This window comes from Gobio gobio (genome assembly GCF_949357685.1).
Source record: "Gobio gobio genome assembly, chromosome: 5".
NCBI lineage: Eukaryota > Metazoa > Chordata > Actinopteri > Cypriniformes > Gobionidae > Gobio > Gobio gobio.
Genome location: NC_137101.1, coordinates 53,826,958 through 53,841,532, shown reverse-complemented (window position 1 = coordinate 53,841,532; position 14,575 = coordinate 53,826,958).

Below are 14,575 nucleotides of genomic sequence, written 5' to 3'. Positions count from 1 at the left end.
CCCTTAAACTTACCCACACCACCACACCTGTCCCTAACCCTACCCTTAAACTGACCCATACCACCACACCTGCCCCTAACCCTACCCTTAAACTTACCCATACCACCATACCTGTCCCTAACCATACCCTTAAACTTACCCATACCCCCACACCTGTCCCTAACCCTACCCTTAAACTGACCCATACCACCACACCTGTCCCTAACCCTACCCTTAAACTGACCCATACCCCCACACCTGTCCCTAACCCTACCCTTAAACTGACCCATACCCCCACACCTGTCCCTAACCCTACCCTTAAACTGACCCATACCCCCACACCTGTCCCTAACCCTACCCTTAAACTGACCCATACCACCTCACCTGTCCCTAACCCTACCCTTAAACTGACCCATACCACCACACCTGTCCCTAACCCTACCCTTAAACTGACCCATACCACCACACCTGTCCCTAACCCTACCCTTAAACTGACCCATACCACCTCACCTGTCCCTAACCCTACCCTTAAACTGACCCATACCCCCACACCTGTCCCTAACCCTACCCTTAAACTGACCCATACCACCACACCTGTCCCTAACCCTACCCTTAAACTGACCCATACCACCACACCTGTCCCTAACCCTACCCATATCAAACCTCAATATCAACAAAAGTGTTTTGCAATACAATATAAACACAGTAAGTACATTGTACTTATTTTTTGATGTAAGTACATAGTAGTTAAGGCCTCCTAATATAAAGTGGGGCGTTTTTTTTTTTTTTTTGCGGGTGCGTTCAGTTGTATTAAATCCAGACCAAAAATCCTAATAATCAAACTAAAATCATAATAATTATTAATGTTAATAATAATACAGGGAGACCACCACCACAACAACAACAACAACAACAACAACAACAACAACAACAACAACAACAACAACTCAAATATATTGTCCCTGTTTTTTTTATTAAGCACAACAGGCTGCTACAATACTGTTAACATTATAATGCACACATTAAAAGGATCTAAGCGCTCTCTACAGTCTGCTTAGTCCCTTGTAGACAGCCTACGTGTAACAGTTAAGTTGCTGAGATGGCTTTGTATTAATTCAGTATTGGTAGTGGATGCACAGGAAAAATGTTGCTCACAAATATGGGGACTTGGCTGTATGACTGCAGATTGCTGTTGCATATATATAAATCATTTGTCTTTTTTCTTTTGCAGAAGGGATCATGAAATTTGATTCTGCAGCCACTGAGGACTACATCAAATTCAATGTGTCTGAGCACCTCTAGCATGCACCATGCACAAAGACTTGGAGGCGGAGGATTCACTATGCCCTGATTAATTTTATTTTAGATGGAAATAAAGATGGAAATAAAGAAATGGCTATATTGAATTGTGACTTATTTGTATAACTAGTGTTGTATGTATGTTGTTCCATGTTTCCAGAGGCTGAAGGACATGTTTTCTGTGCCAGTTCATTTCCCTGTAGCTTTGTTTCAGCAGCTAGTTTGAGCTGCAAATGCGTTACACCTATGTATGCGTCTCCATTTATCACCTGCTGCTTAGACAATCAAATGGAGTTTTTTGAAAAATAATCTAGTCCCATTTCAGAAGGTGGCATATGTTCCAGATAATTTCCCAAAAACTTAGTTTGATTGTCTCAGCAAAAACTGGAGACCTTACTGTCTATGCTGGAGACGCATAAAAAGAATTTCCTGTTTCCTGTAATTATATTTATTTTGTATGAATATCTGATTGTTCTCATATATGATGCATTTAGTTGTTAATTAACCTTCTAAGCGCTTCAGTTTACGGTTGTTCATTCTCTCCAGCTTCAGCGCTCGCTCTCAAACAGCAACGTTATTTGATAGACTAATAGACTAATATTAAAGATATTTACTATTACTGTAATATTAAACATATTTTTTTCAAAAACACAGACATGTTATTTTTAATAACTAGCACTTTTATTGTTCTTGTATTATTTTCATCAACAATATGGTTTGATTAAAACCATTTCCTTATTGTCTGTGCGGAGGCCATTTCATGCATGGCACTTGCATTTTTATTCTTTATGCAGCCTAAGTGATGCTGTCCAATGACTTGTTTGCATTGTTTAGGTATTTTATTTTAATTTTTTTAGGCAATAGAATTTTTGGTAACATTTTACAGATAAGGTCTCATTTGTTAATGCATTAACTAACACAAACAAACAGAGAACAATAACCTATGTTAGTAATAAGATGGTTGTGTTTATTAACAGTCCATTCACAGCGCATTACCTAATGTCAACAGACACATCTCTGGATCTTAAAATGTTGAGATTAACATGCACTAAGATGAATAAATACTGTTGAAGTTTTGTTCATTCATTGTTGGTTAACTAATGCTAACAAAAATTAAACCTAATTGTAAAGTGTTACCATTTTTTTAAATAAAGTAATTTGGCCATGGTTAAGGAATCTTACACTGGTGAGCCTTTTGTTTTTGTAATCAGGCTCTCAATGTTTATTAAAATTTGTATTTAGATTTATCGGCTAATATATCAGTTATCGGCTTTCAAATAAAAATAATTATCGGTTATCTGTATCGGCCAAAATGTTCATATCGGTGAATCTCTAATATATATACAAACAGTAAAAATTTAATTCGGGTACTGTGTCTTTCATCTCTCAATGTGAACTGTATTATGTGTTAGTAAATGTATTTCAATAATACATTTAACTCTTAATTTTGTCATCTTTTCTTATTTTTATTCATATATATTTTTCTATGTAAATTTCTGTGCACTTTTGTGATTTTAGACTCAGCAGTGAACGGGACTTTTATTTTGGTCTTGGTGAATGTCGTCATAAGGCCGCGCCGCGCTCCTGCATCTGCTGTGATTCTGCTGGAGAAAGGTTTGTGTTTAAAGGGTTTTAAGATTTATTATTAAATGTAACACTGCATTGCTTTATCTAACATTTATCAGCGTTGTGTGAGTAAAGTAACAGAATAAACTCATGAGTAACAGAAGGAGCGGCTCATTTCTCTCTTTATCGTGAATTAGTTCAAACATGAGTTCAGTCTCTGGAGAGAGAACCGGAGCTTTAGACTCTCCGAGTCAATTGAACCGATTGATTCACATCAAATGATTCAGTGATTCAAAGTCCCGCATTTCTATCTCGATTTCTACAAATCATTAAATAGGTAAACTAATATATTAAGGGTCTGTATAGTTTGCAGTCTTTTATTAATTTGTTGTGTTAGTTCTGAGTGTTTTGTCTCATCATATGATTTAAGTCCATTAACTGAACTACTGAACTAGAGCTGATTGAGACACACTCAGAAATGTTGTGTCTGTTTGTTTCTGTTAATTATCCTCATCTTAAACAGAGTTTTTGAACACAGAAACACTCCTGGAGAAGTGACTGAGATCCACACGACACTGTTATGAAGATGGAGTTTATTAAAGAGGAGAGAGAAGACTTGAAGATTGAAGAAACATTGAGAGTGAAACATGAAGAAACGGAGGAACAAACAGAGAAAGAGGAGAGTGAAGACCTGAAGATTGAAGAAACATTGAGAGTGAAACATGAAGAAACGGAGGAACAAACAGAGAAAGAGGAGAGTAAAGACCTGAAGATTGAAGAAACATTGAGAGTGAAACCAGAAGAAACTGAGGAACAAACAGGTTGGTTTCATTCTCAAAGCTGAACTCGGTCATTTGATCTTTATTCAAATGTCCAGCTGTACAGAAATGATTGCTGTGTCCTGATTAGAGGTGGGAGGTTGTATGTCCACCATGAAGATAATAAAGCAATTTGGTAACACTTTACAATAAGGTTCATTAGTTAACAACATTAGCTAACTTGTTTCTCTGTCATGTTTTAAGCGCGCATCTGATGTGTCTGTGCTCTCCGTGCAGCGTGTTCAGCCTCACGTGTTATATAAACAACATGAGGCGTCAGTGTAATACAGGGGTCTCAAACTCATTTTACCTGGGGGCCGCTGGAGGTAGACTCTGGGTCAGGCTGGGCCGCATCAAGTATTCCACATAAAAAGTGTTCAAAAAAAAAGTAGCACAACTGATCCAATCTTCTCAATCTTTATTATTAACAGTTCTTCAACATGAATGTTTCTTCTGAACATGAACTGTTCCTCTGAATTTGAACTAAATATAGCCTATAGAAATTAAATCATGTAATATAAAAATCATTCATTATTTCATTTTATTTTAAATAATAGAGTAATTCACAGCAAGGCCGTAAGAGGTCAAACAGAACAGTGAGTGAAATTCTAGGTCTAATTCTAGTTGGGAAATAATCTTTTTGGGACTTTTTGTAAACAATATTTGCATTAATTTGCGTCAAATATATTATTAGTCCCGATATTCTTTGCATGAGTGAGTGAATAAATACATAGATCCGCAAAAGACCTTTGAATTCTCCTGTGGTCTGGTGGTAGAATATTTGTCAACCGTGTCAAAGGTTCCGGGTTCTAATCCGCTCTCATATAGTTTTTCTTCATCAAAGTCAAAGATGTTCATCAATAATTGTATAATAAGACCATGGACACGTTTGCATTTTGTTTTGTGATTTCACCGGAAAGAATAGAGTCCCTCTCAGCAACGGCATTAAGCGATAGATTGACGTGCTCGTCTGTGAAGACTGTGCAGTGTGCACGAGCCAAAAGAGAACGTTAACCCTGCCTACTTTGATTTGATTGGCCATCTCAATCATTTTGACATTGACAGCGCTGTTAGACCACATTCGTTTCGACTGTGATCAGCTTCGTTCGTCTGTTCCTGTCAATCACGCGGTGTCAACCAATTATACTGCACGAGGGAGGGGCGAGCCAACTCTCTCTCTCTCTCTCTCTCACACACACACACACACACATTCAAAGGAGGCAGCAAGCGTGGCAAGCACTGCACACGCAACGATTCAGCAAAAAGGTGCTTTTCAGAGCAATGCGCGGGCCGCACTAACACTACACTTTGATGTCAAGAAGGGGGCCACAAAATATCATTCTTTTTGGCCGCGAGTTTGAGACCCCTGGTGTAATAGTTGTAATTTGGCCTCTAGAGGCCGCTCTCGTGCTATATAATGCCAACAAACCATCTCAGAGCTCTCGTGCTGTGTAATACAGCGCACCTGTCTCTGCCGCTCCAGCAACGGACGTAACCCGGAAAAACTATCGTTGTGGATTTAGCCGATTGTTCCACCAATCAGCTATCAGTGCCGATTAATTGACAAAACTGATGACCGGTCGACCTCTAGCATTTATATTTATTCATTTAGTAGAACTTTTTATCCAATAGATAAACATTCAGTGATCATTCAGTGGCCACAGATGGTGTGTGGGAACATATATTTTTAGGAGTGAGTTGAGGTCTGGAGGTGGCGTTCCAGTGGCAGTCCTGAAAGCCAGCGGCTAAACCTTACATTTAATTCTGGCTGCAGCTGGGAGACAGTGGGGTGAGATCAGGATGGGTGTGATGGGGGTTCTCTTTGGCTGGTCAAAGACCACAAAACCCAAATTGGTCCCATATTGTCAAAACAGAAATTTCCTGGCTTTTTTCATGATAACTCAGGTCTAGGGGCTATGTGACTACCATATAAGATCTGTCAGGAGTAAATGAGAAGGATAAAAGGGTTATTTTGGACACCTCCTGGCCTGTTCGGCAATACAGTTACATCAGTCATCGACAGGTTTCAGGAGGAATTGAAACAGACGGTGGCGTTCCAAAAATGTATTCAACGTCCTGTCTCTGGGGCTGCTGGGCGGGAGCAGCCCCGGCCGCCTACAAGCTCCTTGCACAGAGTGAAACCTAAACAGCGTCACTTCCCCGCAGAAAGACTTGGGCCAGGGTGACTCTCGGAGATCGGAGGACTGTCATTATCTCTAGGAATGCTTTGGTGAAGAAGTCCTGACGCCACTGGTGTCTGAGGGTACAGTTAACACCTCATTATACGGCCCCCACTTCCCCTTGTTGCACTTAGGGGTTCGTTCTGCCAACCCTGCTACCTTGTGTGATTCGGAGTACAGCGGTTTCCAGCGATCCTCTTCGGAAGGTCCCAGAGCAGTCTGTTAGGTTGTTTCCTACCGGTGCGGTAGGAACCAGAGGCCAGTCTCGAGAGACTAGTACCCTCAGTAGAATTTCTGGCAGTGTGTAAACTACTGCCAAATATATAATCAATATAAATAATATATCAATGGGTCCTGCTGACAATAGAAAATGGTCTCATATGTCCAGATTCAATGGGGTTATACCCACAGTGGTGAACCCAGGGCAGGCTCTGGTTATGGAGCAAGAAGTAAAATCTCTGTTTGTGAGTGCACAAAAATAGAAGTAGAAACTTAAAGGGATAGTTCACCCAAAAACTAAAATTTGATGTTCTTCTGTTTACCCCCAGGGCACCCAAGATGTAGGTGTCTTTGTTTATTCAGTAGAACACAAATGAAGATTTTTAACTCCAACCGTTGCTGTCTGTCAGTCGTTTAATGCATGTGAATGGGGTCTAATATTTTAACTAAATATTTGAGTTGCCCACAGACTGAAAATACTTTTTTAAAAAAGTATCATTGCCCTCAGGGGTCCGTTCTGCCTACCCTGCTACCTCGTGTGCTTCGGAGTGCAGCGGTAGACAATAGAAAAGGGTCTCACACATCCAGATTCAATGGGGTTATACCCACAGTGGTGGACCCCGGGCAGGCTCTGGTTATGGAGCAAGAAGTAAAAGCTCTGCTGGACAAATGGGCCATAGAAAATGCGCCTCGTGCCAGCAGGTAGTCTGGGTTTTAGGTAGCCAGTACTTTATTGTTTCAAAAAAGGATGGGGGTGGTTATGTCCAATTTAAATCTGCGACTTCTACATCTCACTGTGAACAATCTCAAGTTCAAGATGCTCACGCTAAAGCACATCATGTCACAAATCAAGTCCAAGGACTGGTTTGTCTTGATAGATCTCAAGGACGCATTTTTCCATCCTACCACAACACCGGAAGTCCCTAAGGTTCGCTTTCAGGGGTGAAGTGCACCAATATCGTATTCTTCCATTTGGTCTAGCTTTATCACCCCGTTCATTCACTAAGTGTGTGGATGCAGTTCTGGTTCCACTACTACTACTAAAGGGCATTCATGTGGTTGATTTTAGCAATGATTGGTTGATTTTAGCTCAATCGGAGCAGATGGCGGTTACGCATCGAGAAGACGTTCTCGACCATATGAAGGAACTGGGGTTCAACAATTATGTTTTTATATTATTTTTTATATTTTATTTAACAAATTGTTTTAATTATGTCAATTGTGTCTTTCTGCAACATGACCGTGTAGTTAAATGGACTAAACGGATGATTTTTTGAATTCGAGTAACTCAAGGAATTGTTTCAGCCCTAATCTCCTTAGAATTAGCCTTTGAATGAGCGCGCGCTCCGTGGGCGTGGTCCATTAGCAGATGAGGCAGTATGTGAACGACTGACATCTCTCTTTTCAAACAGAATACATAAACAGAGAATATTTGAGTTTGATTTGATTTACATTATTTAAAACCTGATATTTCATCATTTCTTTAGACTAGAGGTCTTCAACCCTGCTCCTGGGGACCCACTGTCCTGCAGAGTTTAGCTCCAACTCTAATTAAAGACAGGTGAAGCTAATCAAGCTCTTCAGGATCACTTGTTGAAAATACACTGGCAGGTGTGCTGAAGCAGGTTGGAAATAAACTTTCCAGGACAGTGGGTCCCCAGGAGCAGGGATGAAGACCTCTGCTTAAGACTTATGTCTCATGTTTGTGTGACAAGTATTCACTAAATTGCAGTTCATTTTCTGAAGAGTATCAGAATGGACTTCATTGAGAGAGAGGTGGCAGATCGCACATCATTTGTTTATGCTAATAGCACAACATTTGGTTTTTATTTTCTAGAAGGAGAAACGTAACATATTATAATGATGTATAACACTTGCCTGAAAGACAAATCTATGGAGTATTTTGAGTCTCTTTCACACTGATATAAAAAAAGTGAGTTGGCCATGCCGGACCTCTTGGGGGTTAATGCTTTACATGTACAAATGTTTTGATGCCTGTTGTGCTATCAGGTTAACTTTTGTATTTTTTGCCTTAGACCTGATGCTGTTGAAAGAGGAGTGTGAAGTACTAAAGGAAATAGAAGAAAAAGATCAATATGAGAATTATCATGATTTCATAACTGAAGAAAAATATTTTAGTTGCTCACAGACTGAAAAGAAAGAAACTATACTTTATTTCACCCGCTTTCATGGTAGAAAGGATTTCAATCAACAAGGAAATCTTACAGACCACATGAGAGTTCACACTGGAGAGAAACCCTACATATGCCCTCAGTGTGGAAAGGGTTTCAATCAAAAAGGACACTTGCAAGAACACATAAGGATTCACACTGGAGAGAAGCCGTTCACCTGCAAACAATGTGGAAAAAGTTTCACTCTAAAAGGAAACCTTAACAGACACATGAGAGTTCACTCTGGAAAGAAGCCTTTCACCTGCCAACATTGTGAAATGAGTTTTGATCAACATGAAAACCTTAAAGTCCACATGAGAATCCACACTGGAGAGAAGACTTTCACCTGCCAACACTGTGGAAAAGATTTCAACCAAAAGGGAACTCTTGATCGTCACATGAGAGTTCACACTGGAGAGAAGCCGTTCACATGCCAACAGTGTGGAAAAGATTTCAACCAAAAAGGAAGTCTTGATCGTCACATGAGAGTTCACACCGGAGAGAAGCCGTTCACATGCCAACAGTGTGGAAAGAGTTTCAACAGAAAAGGAAGCCTTAATCGCCACATGAGAGTTCACACTGGAGAGAAGCCTTACACCTGCCAACACTGTGGAAAAGATTTCAACCATAAAGGAAGTCTTGATTCCCACATGAGAGTTCACACTGGAGAGAAGCCGTTCATTTGTGATCTCTGTGGAGAGAGTTTCAGATATAGAGATACCTTTAAGCACCACATGAGGATTCACTTATGAGAGAACGGTTTTGTCATAAAATGAAATGTACTGACGGTTAGTGTTATCGTTTAAAATGTAATTATCCTTAAAACCGTGTTTGATTATCACGATTTTGAAAACTTGCGGTAAGTCCTGTCCAGTCAGCGTCAGTCTGGTGCAGATGCAGCATGCAACGCTGTTCTCTGAATGAGAAGAAATGGCAGAAAGGCAGTGACAGTGGCGGGAGATTGTTCTGTTTTCTAAAAGGACTAAATCTGAGGGGTGTCATATTTTAGCTTTTACAAAAGTCACAAGGGAAACATAATCGAAGATGGTCACCATTCCTGCAGAACATGCCAAAATAAAGTCGCTGTATTAGTTGGAAACACTTCAAATCTGCAGATTTAGTATGGGGCAGGTGAAAATCCCAAGTGGCATTTAAATGAACTTAAATATGTGCTGTGCATTTTCCTTTTAGTAACAAAATAAATGTGGTGAGAACTGCAGTTGTGAAAGCATCAGATCTAGTAGTGGGAAGTTCGAATCATTTTACTGACTCGGATCTTTGAATCTCGTTCAGCAAAATGAACAAATCTTTTTTCAAGTCATTTCGTTCATTTCAGCAGAATCTAATTAAAATGTTACATGTTACATTTTTCAACACATTTAGTACTTTTGGAATAAAAGCCAAGAATGACTGTCACGTCACGTGACAAAAGAACAAGACTCGAACAAGAAGACTCGAGAGATGAACTAATCTGTTCTGTTTCCGGTGACTGTAGCTCTTCTGTAAAATGAAGTCATGCTTTCAGAGTTTGTCAATCCAGTGAAATTGTTTTAGGAGCGTTGTACACTTACTGTAGACTGATATAATGAGAATAAAAATATAAATTAACATTTCGAATGACTTCTGTTTCAAAATAAATAAAGCAGTATTATATTTTGTTATAACCGGTAATTGCTAACTCTGGAAACAGAACACAAAAAAAAATAGCGCAGCATTTTTGCTCATATTAACCAGTTTGTTTTTAATTCCTGATTTGTGAATAACAGTCTACATTATTGCTTGATTTATAGGTTTTAAAAATAGCAATAAAATGTTATTTAATGAATGAATCATAATTAATTAATGAATCATAATGAAATGCTTTGCTCAGACAATAACGGCAAAAAGAAAACTTGAAAGATAAAAACAGGCAGATGATTTTCTGTTTAATGTTTCATAAAAATAAAAAAAACAGTGTTGTTGGCAGGGTTTTTCCCTTTTTTTCTGCACAAATTGCTCTGAAAATAAGTATTGGCGGCTCTGTGTTGATATCCATCTTTGTTTCGGTACAAGATCTCGCACAGTTGAGTTCAGCAGAATTTCACGTTGTGACTCACTTATCGTGTGAACTGACTCAGTCTTAAACGTTTGTGTTCTTCTCTGACTGTCAAAGATTTAAAACTGCTCCAGTCGAAGGGAACTATCTTTAAGTGTGTTCAGTTCATTCTTAGAATGTGTTGTTCAGTGTGTCCCCGGCCTTACTGTCACCAGAGACTGGCCGTTTCTCAATATGCATTCTTGTCTGTACTTGTGTCCAAGTACTGTTCCAATTCAAAGTTCACATCTAGCCAAGTACAGTTCAAATCCATGGGCGTCAGTTTGGTTTGAAATGTGCTGGGGACAGAGACACATTCAGAAGTGCATTTTCAGAAGTGTTGGGTACAATGATGTATTGATTTTTTTCTCTCTTTCGCACAGGTCATGTTTTGAAAGACGATGTCCTGTAGCTTACTAATGTAAATAAATAAAAATGTATACAAAAATCATGTGATGTCCGACTCGTTTTATGAAGAAGAAAGCCGTAAGTTTTCAAAAAGCATTAGACATATGATATGACCCACTAATCTGCTTCATAAGTACCATGTTGACAATATGATATGGCCATGACGTGGTTTAATGTACCTAAACAATGATTACCAAATTTCTCTCTCATGTTGCTCCTCATAACTACTGAAAACGGGAAAAAAAATCTAACCCAAAATCGGGCCTTGCTCTACATTATCCTGCTTATTACATGGCTACCCACCAAATAAATCAATAATTTGACACGAAATATTGATTTAAAAACGAGTTTATTGATTTAAACACGATTGTATTGCCTCCGCCAAAGAAAATAGTCAGTTCCGTCTCTACTGTTAGAATCCTGCCGAGTCCATAGCAACGCTCTGTTTTTCATGGCAACGGTGTGTTATACTTAGCAGTGGTCTGATATCAAGAAATAATATAGCTGCAAGCAGCAATTGCCGGGCCAAGCCCAGAAGGCACTGCAAGGACAGCAAATAGCTCAAACAGCAAGTACAGCAGCACAGCTGAACAGCAAGTACAGCAGCACAGCAAGCACAGCGACTACAGCAGCACTGCATGTACTGGAAGAACAGCATGTACTGTAAGCACAGCAAGTATAGTGAGCATTGCAAGCATCTGTCCTTATTTTAAGATTTGGACATTTTCTCATGTTCCGTTTATATAAGCAGCAGCAACCGCAGTACAGAGCCAGAAGATAAAAAACAACACATTGAAATAACAACATTACACTCAATTTTATAAAGTTGCCCAACATGGGACTCGAACCCACAATCTCTGGGTCTTGTGCCTGCAGTTTATCGTGTTGCGCCACTGGGCAGACAGGTAAGAAAACAACTACCAAACTTCCATAGTTAAAGTAAGAATAAACTCAAAATTAAGAATTTTTAAATAAATGCACGGCATCTTATATTTAATAGTGTCAGTTGAGATCATTCTTAGGAACAATGCCAGGAACAGATGCAACTTCTGCATCCCATCCTGCCACAGTACCTCTTGAAGTTTTACATAAATGTCACACTGAGTTTCAAACCCACGAGCTGACGCATTAGGGACATGTGGCCTAACACATTGAGCTGATTGCTCATGCACACCCAACAGTCTGCTGAGCAGATGTTTCAAAAAAATGAACCAGGTTAGGATGCTAAGCTAACTAGCATAACAGTCAGATCTCATTAGGGATGTACATCTCCATAACTGAGGCCGATGCGATACGCATCTCGATGTATAGCCAACGATACGATACATTAAAGATACATTAAGCAGCTAGCGATGCGATACGATACGATACACCCCTGTTACGATGCAGTGCGATCCGATTTCGATTCAATTCAATTCAACACGATTCGATGCAGTATGATGCAATGAAACAAATATGATGATATGCAATTCAGTATGTTACAGATATTTTTATTTCTTTGTTTCAGACAACAAATCATAAATTAACTTAAGGGCCTTCTGATTTGTAGTGCATGAACCTTACAAAAATAGGCTTTGGTAGTGAAAAAAAAAAGAATATTTTTTCCTGTTCTGTCTCCAATTAAACTTTTAACAGCTCAAACATTTAACAGTGAAACAATTTAAGGATGCTGCTCAGAGATAAACTGAAGAAATGTTCCATAACTTGCTAGCAGATGAATATGCTTTCAGCAGACAGGCTTACTCAGTGAACAGAAAATAGCACCTGTTTTGACATAACCAATAATAATAATAATAATTAACTTTAACAGTTATTTCATAACTGTATTCAAATGTAGAAAATAAAATAAAACACTAGTATAGGCAGTCACAGGCTGCTGTAAACTCATCAGATTAACACTCAATTTAACTTAAATATCCTCTTTTAAGGTTTTTCTTAAGAAATATCAGTTGATCCACATGATCAGAATGAAGCAAACTGCGCTTTGCTGTAACTATATCTCCAGCTGTGCTTAACACTCTTTCAGAGGGTACACTTGTAGCTGGGATGGAGAGGTAGCTCTTTGCCAATGCTGAAAGCAGTGGAAGATCCATTTGTTGTTTCCACCACTGCAGCACATCACCACTCAGACCTAAAGAATCCCTTTCTCTGTACTTTAAAATTTCCTCCTTAGCTCTCTCCCTTGTGCTCTTTGTCATCTGTGGTCTCGCAGTGTGGAAATCTCCAAACATCTGGTCCAAGGCCGTTTTCTTCTTGGGAGGAACATCATCTAAGAACAAAAGAGAAGAGGGGATTATGAAAAAATATATCAATCAATCAATCCTATATCACAAAAGCAAAACATTTGACATACAGTATTAGACTAATAACACATGCATCTCCAAATCAACATACAGTAGCTTTATTACTTGTGCCACAGTTCCTAAACTTCTGATTATAACAAAGCAAACCTGTCTCTTCCTCTCTGTGGGGGCTCCTGTCACCTTCTGTTTCAGCTGCCTGACTCTCATTCAGTGTGTTCCTGTCCCCTGCCTGACAATAATTATTATAATCCAAAGACCAACTGTTAGATTTCCTTAAACTAGACATAATTTAAAGACACAGGTCAATAAATGTAACAAATGGATACATGATAGAGAGGTAGAGGGGGAGAGAGTGTGTGTGTGTGTGTGTGTGTGTGTGTGTGTGTGTGTGTGTGTGTGTGTGTGTGTGTGTGTGTGTGTGTGTGTGTGTGTGTGTGTGTGTGTGTGTGTGTGTGTGTGTGTGTGTGTGAGTGTGAGTGTGAGTGAGTGAGTGTGTGTGTGTGTGTCTAGCTTCAGTATTCTGAGTATATTCTTACCTTTTCATCCATCTTCACCCCCTCTGTAGTTAGCTTCATGAATATCATGTCCTTGGTGTCACTGTCATCCAGGAAAGCCAGGTCTTTGAAGCGTGGATCCAGGGCTGAAGAATAGTGTAGGAGGTCTTGGAAATATGTATAGCGACCATCAAAGTCCTCTCTGAATCATTCCTTCATCTGGGAAATTACTGGGAGATCACTCTCATCTGCCTGGAAATGTTTCTGTAATTTGGCCTGGATTGGGGAGATCATCGAGATGGTGGTTTTTTTTTCCTCACTCTGGAGTGTGGTTGCCACTTTCAGAGGGGACATCAATTTGATGACCTCTTGGATTAGCATCATGTCTTCCTCTGTCATGCTGGCCATGTTTTCTCTCCTCTTTATCTTCTTTGACAACAGTGTGTTCAATACAGCTGGCTGCTGCTCCCAAAAACGTTCCAACATGTCAAAAGAACTGTTCCATCTTGTGGAAACATCATGGATTAGCTTGTGGTGTGACAGCTGTAACTGGGCCTGCGTTTCACGCAGAACTTCAGTAGCTTTTGGGCTCCTGCGAAAAAATGTTACCACCTTCCTCACTTTTGCTAGAAGCTCTGACACCCTGTCTACCTTGAGGGATTTTTGCGAAGCCAAATTAAGTGTGTGCGCGATGCATCGCACATGGGGGTCCATCTCAGCACCGACTCCTGCCACTATCATGTTTCTAGCATTATCAGTGACCAACGCTGTTTGCTTGTCATTGATGTTCCACTCGCGGCAAACGTCCTGCAGTAAAACTGCTAGATTACTCCCCGTGTGAGCCTCATTAAATACTCTAGTCTGTAGAACGTGGTTTTGCAAAACCCATTCGTCATCAATATAGTGTGCTGTGACAGTAATATATGAGTCAGTGGCGCAAGACGTCCAGCCATCAACCGTAATTGCAACTCTTTGGGCACTGCTTAATGACTCGGCTATCACTCGTCGGACTTTGTCATACAGAATAGGGATTTGTTTCTCGGAGAATAGCTTCCTATCTGGTA